Here is a 10,046-nt window from a genome sequence, read left to right on the forward strand (position 1 = left end):
TCCCAACCCCAACCCCAACCCCAACCCCAACCCCAACCCCAACCCCAACCCCAACCCCTTTCGGTCTTGTATGGTATGATATATATGATATGGTTTCTGAATATGGTCTATATAAAATTAAAGGAAGATCTCTCATAGAAAATAAAGAAACTGAGACCAAACGACAATAGAGGAATTAAGGTACTCAATGATTCGCGGAGATGATCTATATTGCTGAGCAATAAGATGCCATCCAATAAATAAACTAGTGATGCACTTAAGAATGGAGTTGCCTGGGTTAATTTCATAAAAATATTTCTTCCCCCTCTGCGATGATTTTGCCATCCTAGGCACTTTATTAAGTGCATGGGCTCAAATGCCTGATACACAGAAATGCTTTATCCGCGTAATATTTGTTAATAGATAGAACTATATAGAAATTCTTTAACTATAATTGATAACTGATGAAATATTTTGATTTATTTTATGTTGCAGTTCTGCGATTTTGTTTCTCATTAAATAGATCAATGTATTTTTGATAATAAAAGAGACTAAGAATTATGCCATTCATCTTGAAGTTGATTTAGTCATTGATTTGAATTTTGCTTATATTTCACGTTTTAATTTTTTATTTGAACTCGCTTTGATATTTGATTTTTGATTTTTCTACTACAGTTATTTGGAAAACTTCTATTTCTTTACACTCTCCAACGATAGCATTTATCTTTTGTATTTCGTCTTAGTGACAGAGTTTTGTCTATTCGATTCCTTTTGCTCCTCTATTGCAATCTTTCCAACGGGAATATCAATCGATCGATTCATATTTTCACTTTGATCATCGTTTTATTAGTTGTCTTATTCCTATATACTTTTGACTGGTCTTTTGAAGATCCATCCTGGCGTTAGATCTATGAGAATCATCGATATGTTGGCTCCTAAAATTATATATAGTATCAAAGCTTGGGAGTCCAGAAGGATCTGCATATCGTTTTAATTCCCATAGACGTATTCTATGTAAAATAGCACATTGAGAAGAAAGAGTAGGCAATGGTATGAGACATAGAGACAAAACATCGATTTGGCGATGAAGATTTAGTTGTATCTTTGGACTATGACTGCGATAAGGATTAAGCTTAGTTCGACGCTGCACAATAGGAGAGTTTGAATCAAATAGTATTCATAGAGAAAGTACTGAAGGATGCCAATTGTCACGGCTCTTAAGGAGAAGTTCACTGTGAGGAAGAAGCTTGTGGCGAAGCAACGATAGTAGCAGTAAATAAAGCTGCCAGCGTTTTTCTGTAAAAAGTGGCCCATCAAAAAGTAAAATGAGAGAGCAAATATAATCAGCACAAAAAGAAAGATGACTGTAAACATCATCGAAACTTTGTCCATAAACCTTTGAGAGAAGCCCAGTTCCAACTGTCCAAAACAAATATACGCAAAGTAGGATAAATTACCCTCCAACAGCGCTTGCAGAATAGTGTATTCCATAAAATAATACCTTCGGAACAAAATACTAATTCTTTAATTGAACGTCACTCTAAACACTATATAGAAGACCACACACCAAAGAACACTCTGTGGAATAGTATAGACAAAGTAAGGGAAGGCCGCCTGTATCAGCACTTGAGGTGAGTTCTAACTTTAGAGGAAGTTTTCTTTCGTGAAATTCATGTAGTCGGAGATAGGCAAACTTTATTATAGGTCGGAAACATTAAAGATATTTTCGAACACACGAAATTTCAAGTGCTCAATTGCAGCGACAGTTATGAATATTTCCTGGATTAGTCCACTATAATTTCTCTTTTGATAGCTATACATCCACAAATCCTCGACAAAGAAAGCGGCATACTTCAGTCCTATAAACTGATTCAAAGGCAGCGAAATGATTGATGCGACCTATTAAACCATTTCGGATAAAAATAAAGGCTGTTTGCTCGATATATTTAGGGTTTATTCTTTTGGCAAGTCTGCAGCTGTCGTATTAGTTTCAATGGTTGTGTTAGTTTCAAAGGTTGCATTAGTTTAGTTTGTTAGGCCCGTCTCATTTGTCATATTCGTTTCATTTGTCACATTCGTCACATTTGTTGAATTCGTTGAATTTGTCACATTCGTTTCATTCGTTGTATTCGTTGCATTTGTTGTATTTGTTGTATTTGTGGGGTATGCATAATAGAATTACAGAATCATTTCATCGAGGAATATCCCAATTCCATCCGCATGCAGCCCCAACTATTCAATGCGAATGAGATAGGTACCGGTCGTGGTGAAATTAGGGTACATAGTTTATAGAGTAACTTCCGTTGTGGTCGGATACCTGACACCAAATAATGCTCCGTTAGCGTAAGCTGCCATCGCATAGCTCGAATAGTTTGAATTATATGCCCTTTGCAGAAATTTGAATTTGTAAGCTCCTGCTATAGGGATTGTGACATTCTGCTAAACAACTCCGTTCATCTGGGGAGCTGATTGAAGGTGGAGAAATTGACCATAGCCTAAATCTATCCCATAAGCACTCGATGCATTAATATATTATTTATATATCTTATTCAAAGTCATTAACTCGTGAATCATTTCGTTTATGGGATGCTCTTCGGTCAGAGTTTGTTGCGAGTTACCTTCATATCAAAATTTTAGGCTGCGAAGACAAAATCTAAATGCATTCCAATATTGTCGGCCAATATTTCTACGGTTTGATATCTTTGAATAAACTTAATTATGGCAACTTTTGCTTAAAGTAAGGCTAAATGCTTCCGATGCAAGTCCTCGGGCCTGCATGGAAGCCTACCAACATAAATGGATCTAAGTTTTCGCATTACCCGTTCAACCACCTCTATGGCCTGAATTATAGAGGCTGCTTATAGTATTTCTACGAGTGATGGGCTGCAATGCTCGAATAATTAATGCTGGTGCCTTCATATATTCTCACACCCCTCACTTCATGATCCTTTATAACAGTTCGAGCAAACACGAGCCCAGCAGGTCCGCTCAGCCTGAGAGTTTCTTTTATCATACTCTCTAAGAAAGGCATATCTTTGGCATCTTGATACGTAAAGTCGGGATTAGCAATTTTATTTTTGATTTCTTCTCGGGCTTTGGCTTCGATTTCTGGATTTTTGAAAATGTAATAGATCATTGCCTGAGTCAGATGAGAAGTGGTGTCGGTTCCAGCAATAAAGAATGTCTTAAAATCATCTAAAATGTTTTCCTAGGTATAGACTGGCTTCTCTAAGTTCTTCAGCTTCGCATTTTCAACCAAAATAGCTGAAATTATATCCTTTGGAATATAGGAGGACCCTTGTTCCTCGATGATGCAGGATTATTGCTTAATTCTCTTCCTCACGAAATCTAAAGCCCAGGAATCGAATGTTTTGATTCTCTCATTGATAATTCGATCACTACGACGAATCCCCCAATTTAAAAAATCGGGACCCAATAAAAATGGATAGGATCTTTGATCTGATTATGCACATCAGTGACGAGCTTTAGTAGAGTTAGCGCAACCGTCTATCCATTTATCATCTCATTACGTAGATCGCCACCCAAAAAACCTGAAATAATAATATTTGAGAATATCTATGCCATTAAGTCGAATATCTTGTATTGATATACCCCATTGGCTTGCTACTTACAAGAATTTTATTGCTTGGCAAACCCCTCATCGCATTTCTATTGAATTCCGGCGGTCATGTGAGAAATGAAATTAAAGTTGAAAACGCAATTCATAATTTTTCTTTTATTTTTCCAGATTTACCTTTCACTCGACAGAAGTCCTTTCCCTGAAATTCTATCAAAGAACTTTATGCGCACTGGATCCTTCTCGAGAAACCAATCACTTTAGGAATTACAAAATTCTTTGATTAATTCTGGCTTCAAAAATCGAATAAATGGTTTATTGCCGATGTTAGTAATGAGCACATCCTGGTTTTGCAGTTCGTTTTTATATGTATAAAAACAGTCTTTATGCTTTTCATAGTCCTACCAGAATGTCTTCATGCCTGGGAAGCCAAGAGGACTATATGGGAACTCATAGACAGTAAATCCAGCCGCTCTGAATGCTTTGGCATAAAGCTTCATCATTCTTACTGGCTTGATGTAAAACACGTAGACTCCTAACCCAACTAGAATGAAAAGTGCTGCTACCAAATACAACATCTGATTTTTGTGAGGCAATTATAATAGAAAAAAAGATCGATACATCATATAGTATATACAGACATATATTGGCATTAGATTATAAATTTACAATGACGTCAGATGATGTCACTAACTATCATGAATCTCACTATTACAAGAGTCACTCTGATTTGTTACTTCATGCTCGATGATTCCGAATATACTTATAAACTTTTGCTCAACTTCTTTCAACTGCTCCAATTTATCTTGATTGTCAGCACAAGATTTTTATAAATTACGCATCAAATTCATAATCATCTTTATATCACATTTCACTATGCTGCTCCTAAAATTGGACTTTGAATCCCAGATATTGGAACTTTTCATTGCAGACAATCTTTACAGCAGTATCTCACTGTTCATCAGTTCTGACTAAACTATCTCAGCCCCTACTTAATTGATCGCTGACTTTCTAAGCTATTACGGCTTTTAATAGGAAGTGGTGATCTATTCGGATTTTTTAGCTCTATTGGTTGTTTCTGTATTAGATGCGTATATAAGTTTGCATTACTAGTTTAAAATTGAGTTATGAGTTGGAGTAGCTAAGAGTAATGAATCAGGAACTTATTAAGAATTCAATATTGTATTTAGTTATTCATATTGGTAGCGCTACTAATGTTTTTAGTGTTAGGATTGTTCCTCTTGTTACTAGTGTTAGGACTACTGTTCATTTAATTCATATTCATATAATTATTCATGTTGTTCATGCTATTCATATTCGGATAGCCGCTGATGCTGTTCCTTTTCAGACTATTGCTGATTTTGTTCATGCTTACACTGTCTTTGTTGTTGTGTTTTGATGTGGATTGATTCCTGTGACTTTTCAAATGCACGATAGTTTTTATACTTAAGATATCTTTTCTAATATTTGTTGATACTCCTCTCGTACATATTTGCAGATTACTTTTGTTTTATTTATATAATTATTACATTAGCAGTTAATAATTGTTTTTTCAGAGGATTTTCTCAATCAGTTTACTCCCCCTACAAAAATATACACATGAGCTAACCTCTTTATTACTCTAAATAACTAAGCATAGGCATATACTAAGAGTCAGCACATATATAAGGATTTTTTTCTCTTGCAAGATATTCGAAATATGGAACAAACATACATAAAAATATAGGGTATGGATACGATCCGAAAATAATGTAGTTGATCGAGTATTTGCTTATGATTCAATGCAATGAGGATCCGATGTATTTTGAGGGCTCGACAGATAATATGTTTATTCTTATTATAGGGATATTTATTATATGCTTCACATAGCTTCGATAATCGAAAGGGTCTCTTTGAGTATGAATTAAAATTACTCAGTCTATTGCTTTGTATGGGCTTTATGTAAGAAGGGCTACGATATTAATTATATATAAGTAGGTTTGAACCTGGAAAGTGGAAGCTACAATAGACAGTTGGATCAGGCACTGAACACTCATTCGGACTGGAAACGAGGGCGAAAACAATCTCGAACAATAGTGCGCAAAAAATGGACAGAATTCAAATTGTGGATTCGAGAAATTCAATATTATATATTTTATTGGGTAATAAAAATGGCTGAGGAAGAAAAGAGCCTATGCTCGTGAATGATTGAATAAATCATGGCGAGGCGATATTTTAAAATAAGGCTAGAAACCCTGGGGTTGTTTCCTATGATTTATGTATTTATAGCAATTGAATAATTCGATAAGTTCTTATAATATCATACAGAACAAAGAACAAATCTATCCCAGAACGACAAACCACTGGAAAGATGAGAAATTTGCATAAAAAGGGGGTTCTGATTTTTTCAACCCACTCTAACTTAATGCCGAAACGATACAATTCAAATGGAATACAATCTTTCAAAATAGGCTATCATTCGAATAATGGAAATCAGAACTCAAATGCCCACTGAGCCTGCCAGGGACGACTTGACATCATGGTATAGGGAAGAAGAAAATAGATATGCGGAGGGAGGGGTCTAAGTTTATTGCTACAGAAATCTTCCTGCATAAAAAGCAGCCAATCAAATATAAGTTATGATAATGTGCACTTTAATAAATTTGATTTTGAGTAGTTTTATAAATCAATAAAATCATGACAGGCAAGGGTGGCAAAGGCGGAAAAGGTGGAAAGGGAGGAAAGGGAGGCAAGTATGGTGGCAAGTCCAAGAAGCCGGCCCAGTCCAAATCCACAAGGGCTGGTCTGCAGTTCCCAGTCGGAAGAATCCATAGGTTCCTCAAGAGCAGAGTCTCAGCCAGGAACAGAGTCGGTTCAACAGCTGCAGTGTACGCTGCTGCGGTGTTGGAGTATTTAACAGCAGAAGTCCTTGAATTGGCAGGAAATGCTTCCAAAGATTTCAAAGTGAGGAGAATCACCCCAAGGCACTTACAATTAGCTATCCGTGGTGACGAAGAACTCGACTTACTCATCAAAGCCACAATTGCTGGCGGAGGTGTTATTCCCCATATTCACAAGAACCTTCTAATCGGGCAAAGCACAGGAGAGAAGATTGAATGATCTTTATTGCTTTTTATGCATTTTAATCGCTACTTCTATTCAAACTATCACTTAATCAACCTTTATAAATGTTTATGTGCGAAGAGCACTGATCCCAGCTGCCTTGGCTTTATTTAGGCTTACCCCCATGTTTTTGTGTTTTTTATTGAGCTTGCTGCAGCCCGCAGATTTGAAAATATTTTAGTATAAATCATCGGCGAGAAAATACAAAAAAGAAGAACTGCCCTTTGAGATTTCACAATAGGCTCTATCTGCTCTTTCATAGTCTTATTTTACCTTGCACAACCCATTATAATGCTTATTCCTCAGTTCTTTTGAAGCTTGTCTTATAACCCCCAATTATAATTGAAATTAATTAATCAACACCCCACAAAGCTCACATAAATACCATTTTACTTATCTACATATCCCCCAATCTTCGTACCTGAGCCCTCACTTAATTATTAATACGTGGCACGCTGCAGATCGTATTGATCTTCAAATGTGTAATAATAAACAATCTGATGATCTATAATATATGCTAGTTTGAGCCCATCCATAATTATTCGTATTCATAATTATACTTAAGTATTGCTTGCTTTATCGCAATTACATAGGGTATTACCTTTACGCTAAATTTTATTATTAAAATGCAATAACGATCGACTTCAGAGTAGTGTTTCTGCAGAAACCATCATTAGAGATAAGGAATCTACTTCTTATCTGAACAGCCGTGGATTAAATTGTGCTCATAATGTGCTCTCAATGTGGCAGTCTTTGGTAAGAAAATCTCCAAAGATCTCACAGCCGAACAACAAATCACCAAAGCCAAAATCAATTCATGGGTGTGCAAGATGAACACAACCCTCGAATCAATATCAACAAGTAAGAAGAACACAGATCAGTATCTTATCGATCTATAAAATCATCTGAACACAGTCTATTCCTAATACATCCGAAAAGTAGGGGAGTATGCACAACACATCGAGGAACAGTTTAAATAAATAAAACACATATTTTAAGATCTCATTGCCTCGAAAGTATCTGAATACCATGAAAGGCAAACTGCGCTGCTTTTGCATGAAATATCATTGAAGAATTAAATTGAATAAGTAAACAATTTATAATTGTTTTATAGATTTAATCAATCGGAGAAAGCATTGTATCGAATAAGGATTCTAACTTATTGGAGGAGAAGACTCAGTAGTGGACCAAACTGTTTGAGGACAGCAATAAATCAATTATTAGGGATGATTAAATTAACAAGTTTAAAGAGTTTTCCAAAACAAATCTCACGGCTATCAAAGATAAAATAAAGGGCATTATGGCATCTAAATTGAGTTTCGAGCAGTCCTTTCAAGGCTGCCTAGAATTCGCAAAGACCCCATAAAAATAGAATCAACAAATAACATAATCAGATTTAATTTCGATCAAAACTCATGCTCGGCTCAAATTGCGAAGTCAATCAAAAAGTAACAGTGCGTCCAGAAAAGACAGAAACATAGATTCGATGATTAAAAAATCCTTAGGAACTTCATTTGGGACATCATTTCACTCCACTTTGTTCAATTCGTTTCAATGCTGAACAAGGAAGACATAATGATTTCTATCGTTCGTAAACAACATAGTTAATTCTTCAAATGCATATTAACAATACATCATTAACTATATACATATATGCAAACAATGTCGAATTTAAATAGGAAAGCAAACTTTCAAATAACACCCTACCTTGAATAACTCAAACAGTAACTCCTCACAACGGACCCCAAACTCAGATACAAACATAAATACCAAACCAAAATTCTATAGCTACTTCTCGAACTCTAAGCCGTAAACCTCACTAACACTAATGCTTCTGATCGTATCGCAGAACTTGCAATTGAGCGGAGATCTCTATAGCAAACTATCTCGTAAAAAGAGACGAAAATCAAATAACTGGAGTAATCGATCGAGGATGAGTAAGAAGGCAATAAGCAGAATTAATTGTAAATATTGATGACAATTTTATAGTATCATACAGGGGTTATAATTGGAAAATGCCAGGTTAAAGTAAGAGCTGGATGAGCACAGGACTAAGATGAATGACCTAAAAATTCAAAGAGAAAGAGAAAATATAGAATCGGCCACCAAAATTTAAAACATCTCAAACAACCACCAAAAACAGATCCAATAAATTAACGCATAATATCAGAGAAACATCAGTTTACTCACGCAATAAAGAGATAATTCAAACGAAAAAGTACATCACTATTTAAATCAAATCAAACAGTTGTAAACTCAAATCGAACATGCCAACAGAAGACAGAGCGAAGAGCTACTCGCAATAAAGTAACAGCATTTCAAATAAAAAACAACAGCATAAAACAGATTGGCTGTTTAATCATCGCAGCTAAAGTAACTACAAATACTCACACAATGCCAATTATAAACAAGTGCCAAAAACTACAAGAAACTCTAAAGTAACTACCAATAGTGCATCAAATAAAAGAATGATCTATAAAATCAGTGCTAATCATTAAATGAAGCAATGAAAACACTGAACAAATAACTGAAAAATCTAAAGAAATAACATGACAAAGTATTATAAGAGAAGAATTAAATTGTGGAGGAAAATGAGAAGATGAGAATATAATTGTAGGAAAGCTAAAGAAAAAAGAAATAGCTCATGAAAAAAAATCAGGAGATTAAGAAAGGATTTGATTAGTATAAGGAAGAGAAAGACTTATCTGATGAAAGATACCATGGAACTTTGAAAGAGTATAAGGAGAGCAAATAAACGATAAGGACATTAAAAGAAAACTAAACTATTTATAAGGAAAAAGTGCAGGAACTTTAAGCCAAACTCTATTCCAAAACTGTTGAGCTTTAGAGGAAATAAATATAAATAAATAAAAAGGATCAATAAATCGATATTATCAGCAAATCAAATCTCAGTCTCAACGAAAAAGTGGCAGTCGAAGAAAAGCATCAATAAAAAGCATTGAAAACACTAGCCAAATAAAAAGATGAGTTTTCTTAACTAAATTTAAAGCTGCTCCAGTCACTGGAAGTGAAGGAGAAAGTCTTACAATCTATTATTAACACTTTAGAGAATGGCAATAGTTCGATATCTGATCTGAAAAGTGTACACATTAGCTGCGATGTTGACAAAATAAATAAAATTGTCAAAGAAGACTTAAAGAATCCGAATAATAGACTTTTAGTCATACAGAAATATCTGATCGATGAATAGTTAAATATCTGATCAAGAGCAACTAAGTGATGAATAACAAATGCTAGTAATATGATGACTTATTTCTATTAAATTAGAACAAAGTATCATCAATTGTGCCAAATATGCGTTTAAGGATCAGAGTATTTCTGTATCTTAGGCTGCGTCCTCGTACTAAACTCTCACAAAATAATCAGA

The 10,046-nt window shown here is 35.0% G+C and overlaps 1 pseudogene; it reads left to right on the plus strand.

Annotated features, from left to right (window-relative positions):
- The first annotated feature begins 6,232 nt into the window (after positions 1-6,232).
- LOC148299083 (histone H2A.V pseudogene) lies at positions 6,233-6,655 on the plus strand (annotated as a pseudogene).
- The last annotated feature ends 3,391 nt before the right edge of the window (positions 6,656-10,046 follow it).

The sequence above is a fragment of the Brachycentrus maculatus genome, unplaced genomic scaffold (genome assembly GCF_059751285.1).
Source record: "Brachycentrus maculatus isolate JH-2025_06_01 unplaced genomic scaffold, ASM5975128v1 h1tg001359l, whole genome shotgun sequence".
NCBI lineage: Eukaryota > Metazoa > Arthropoda > Insecta > Trichoptera > Brachycentridae > Brachycentrus > Brachycentrus maculatus.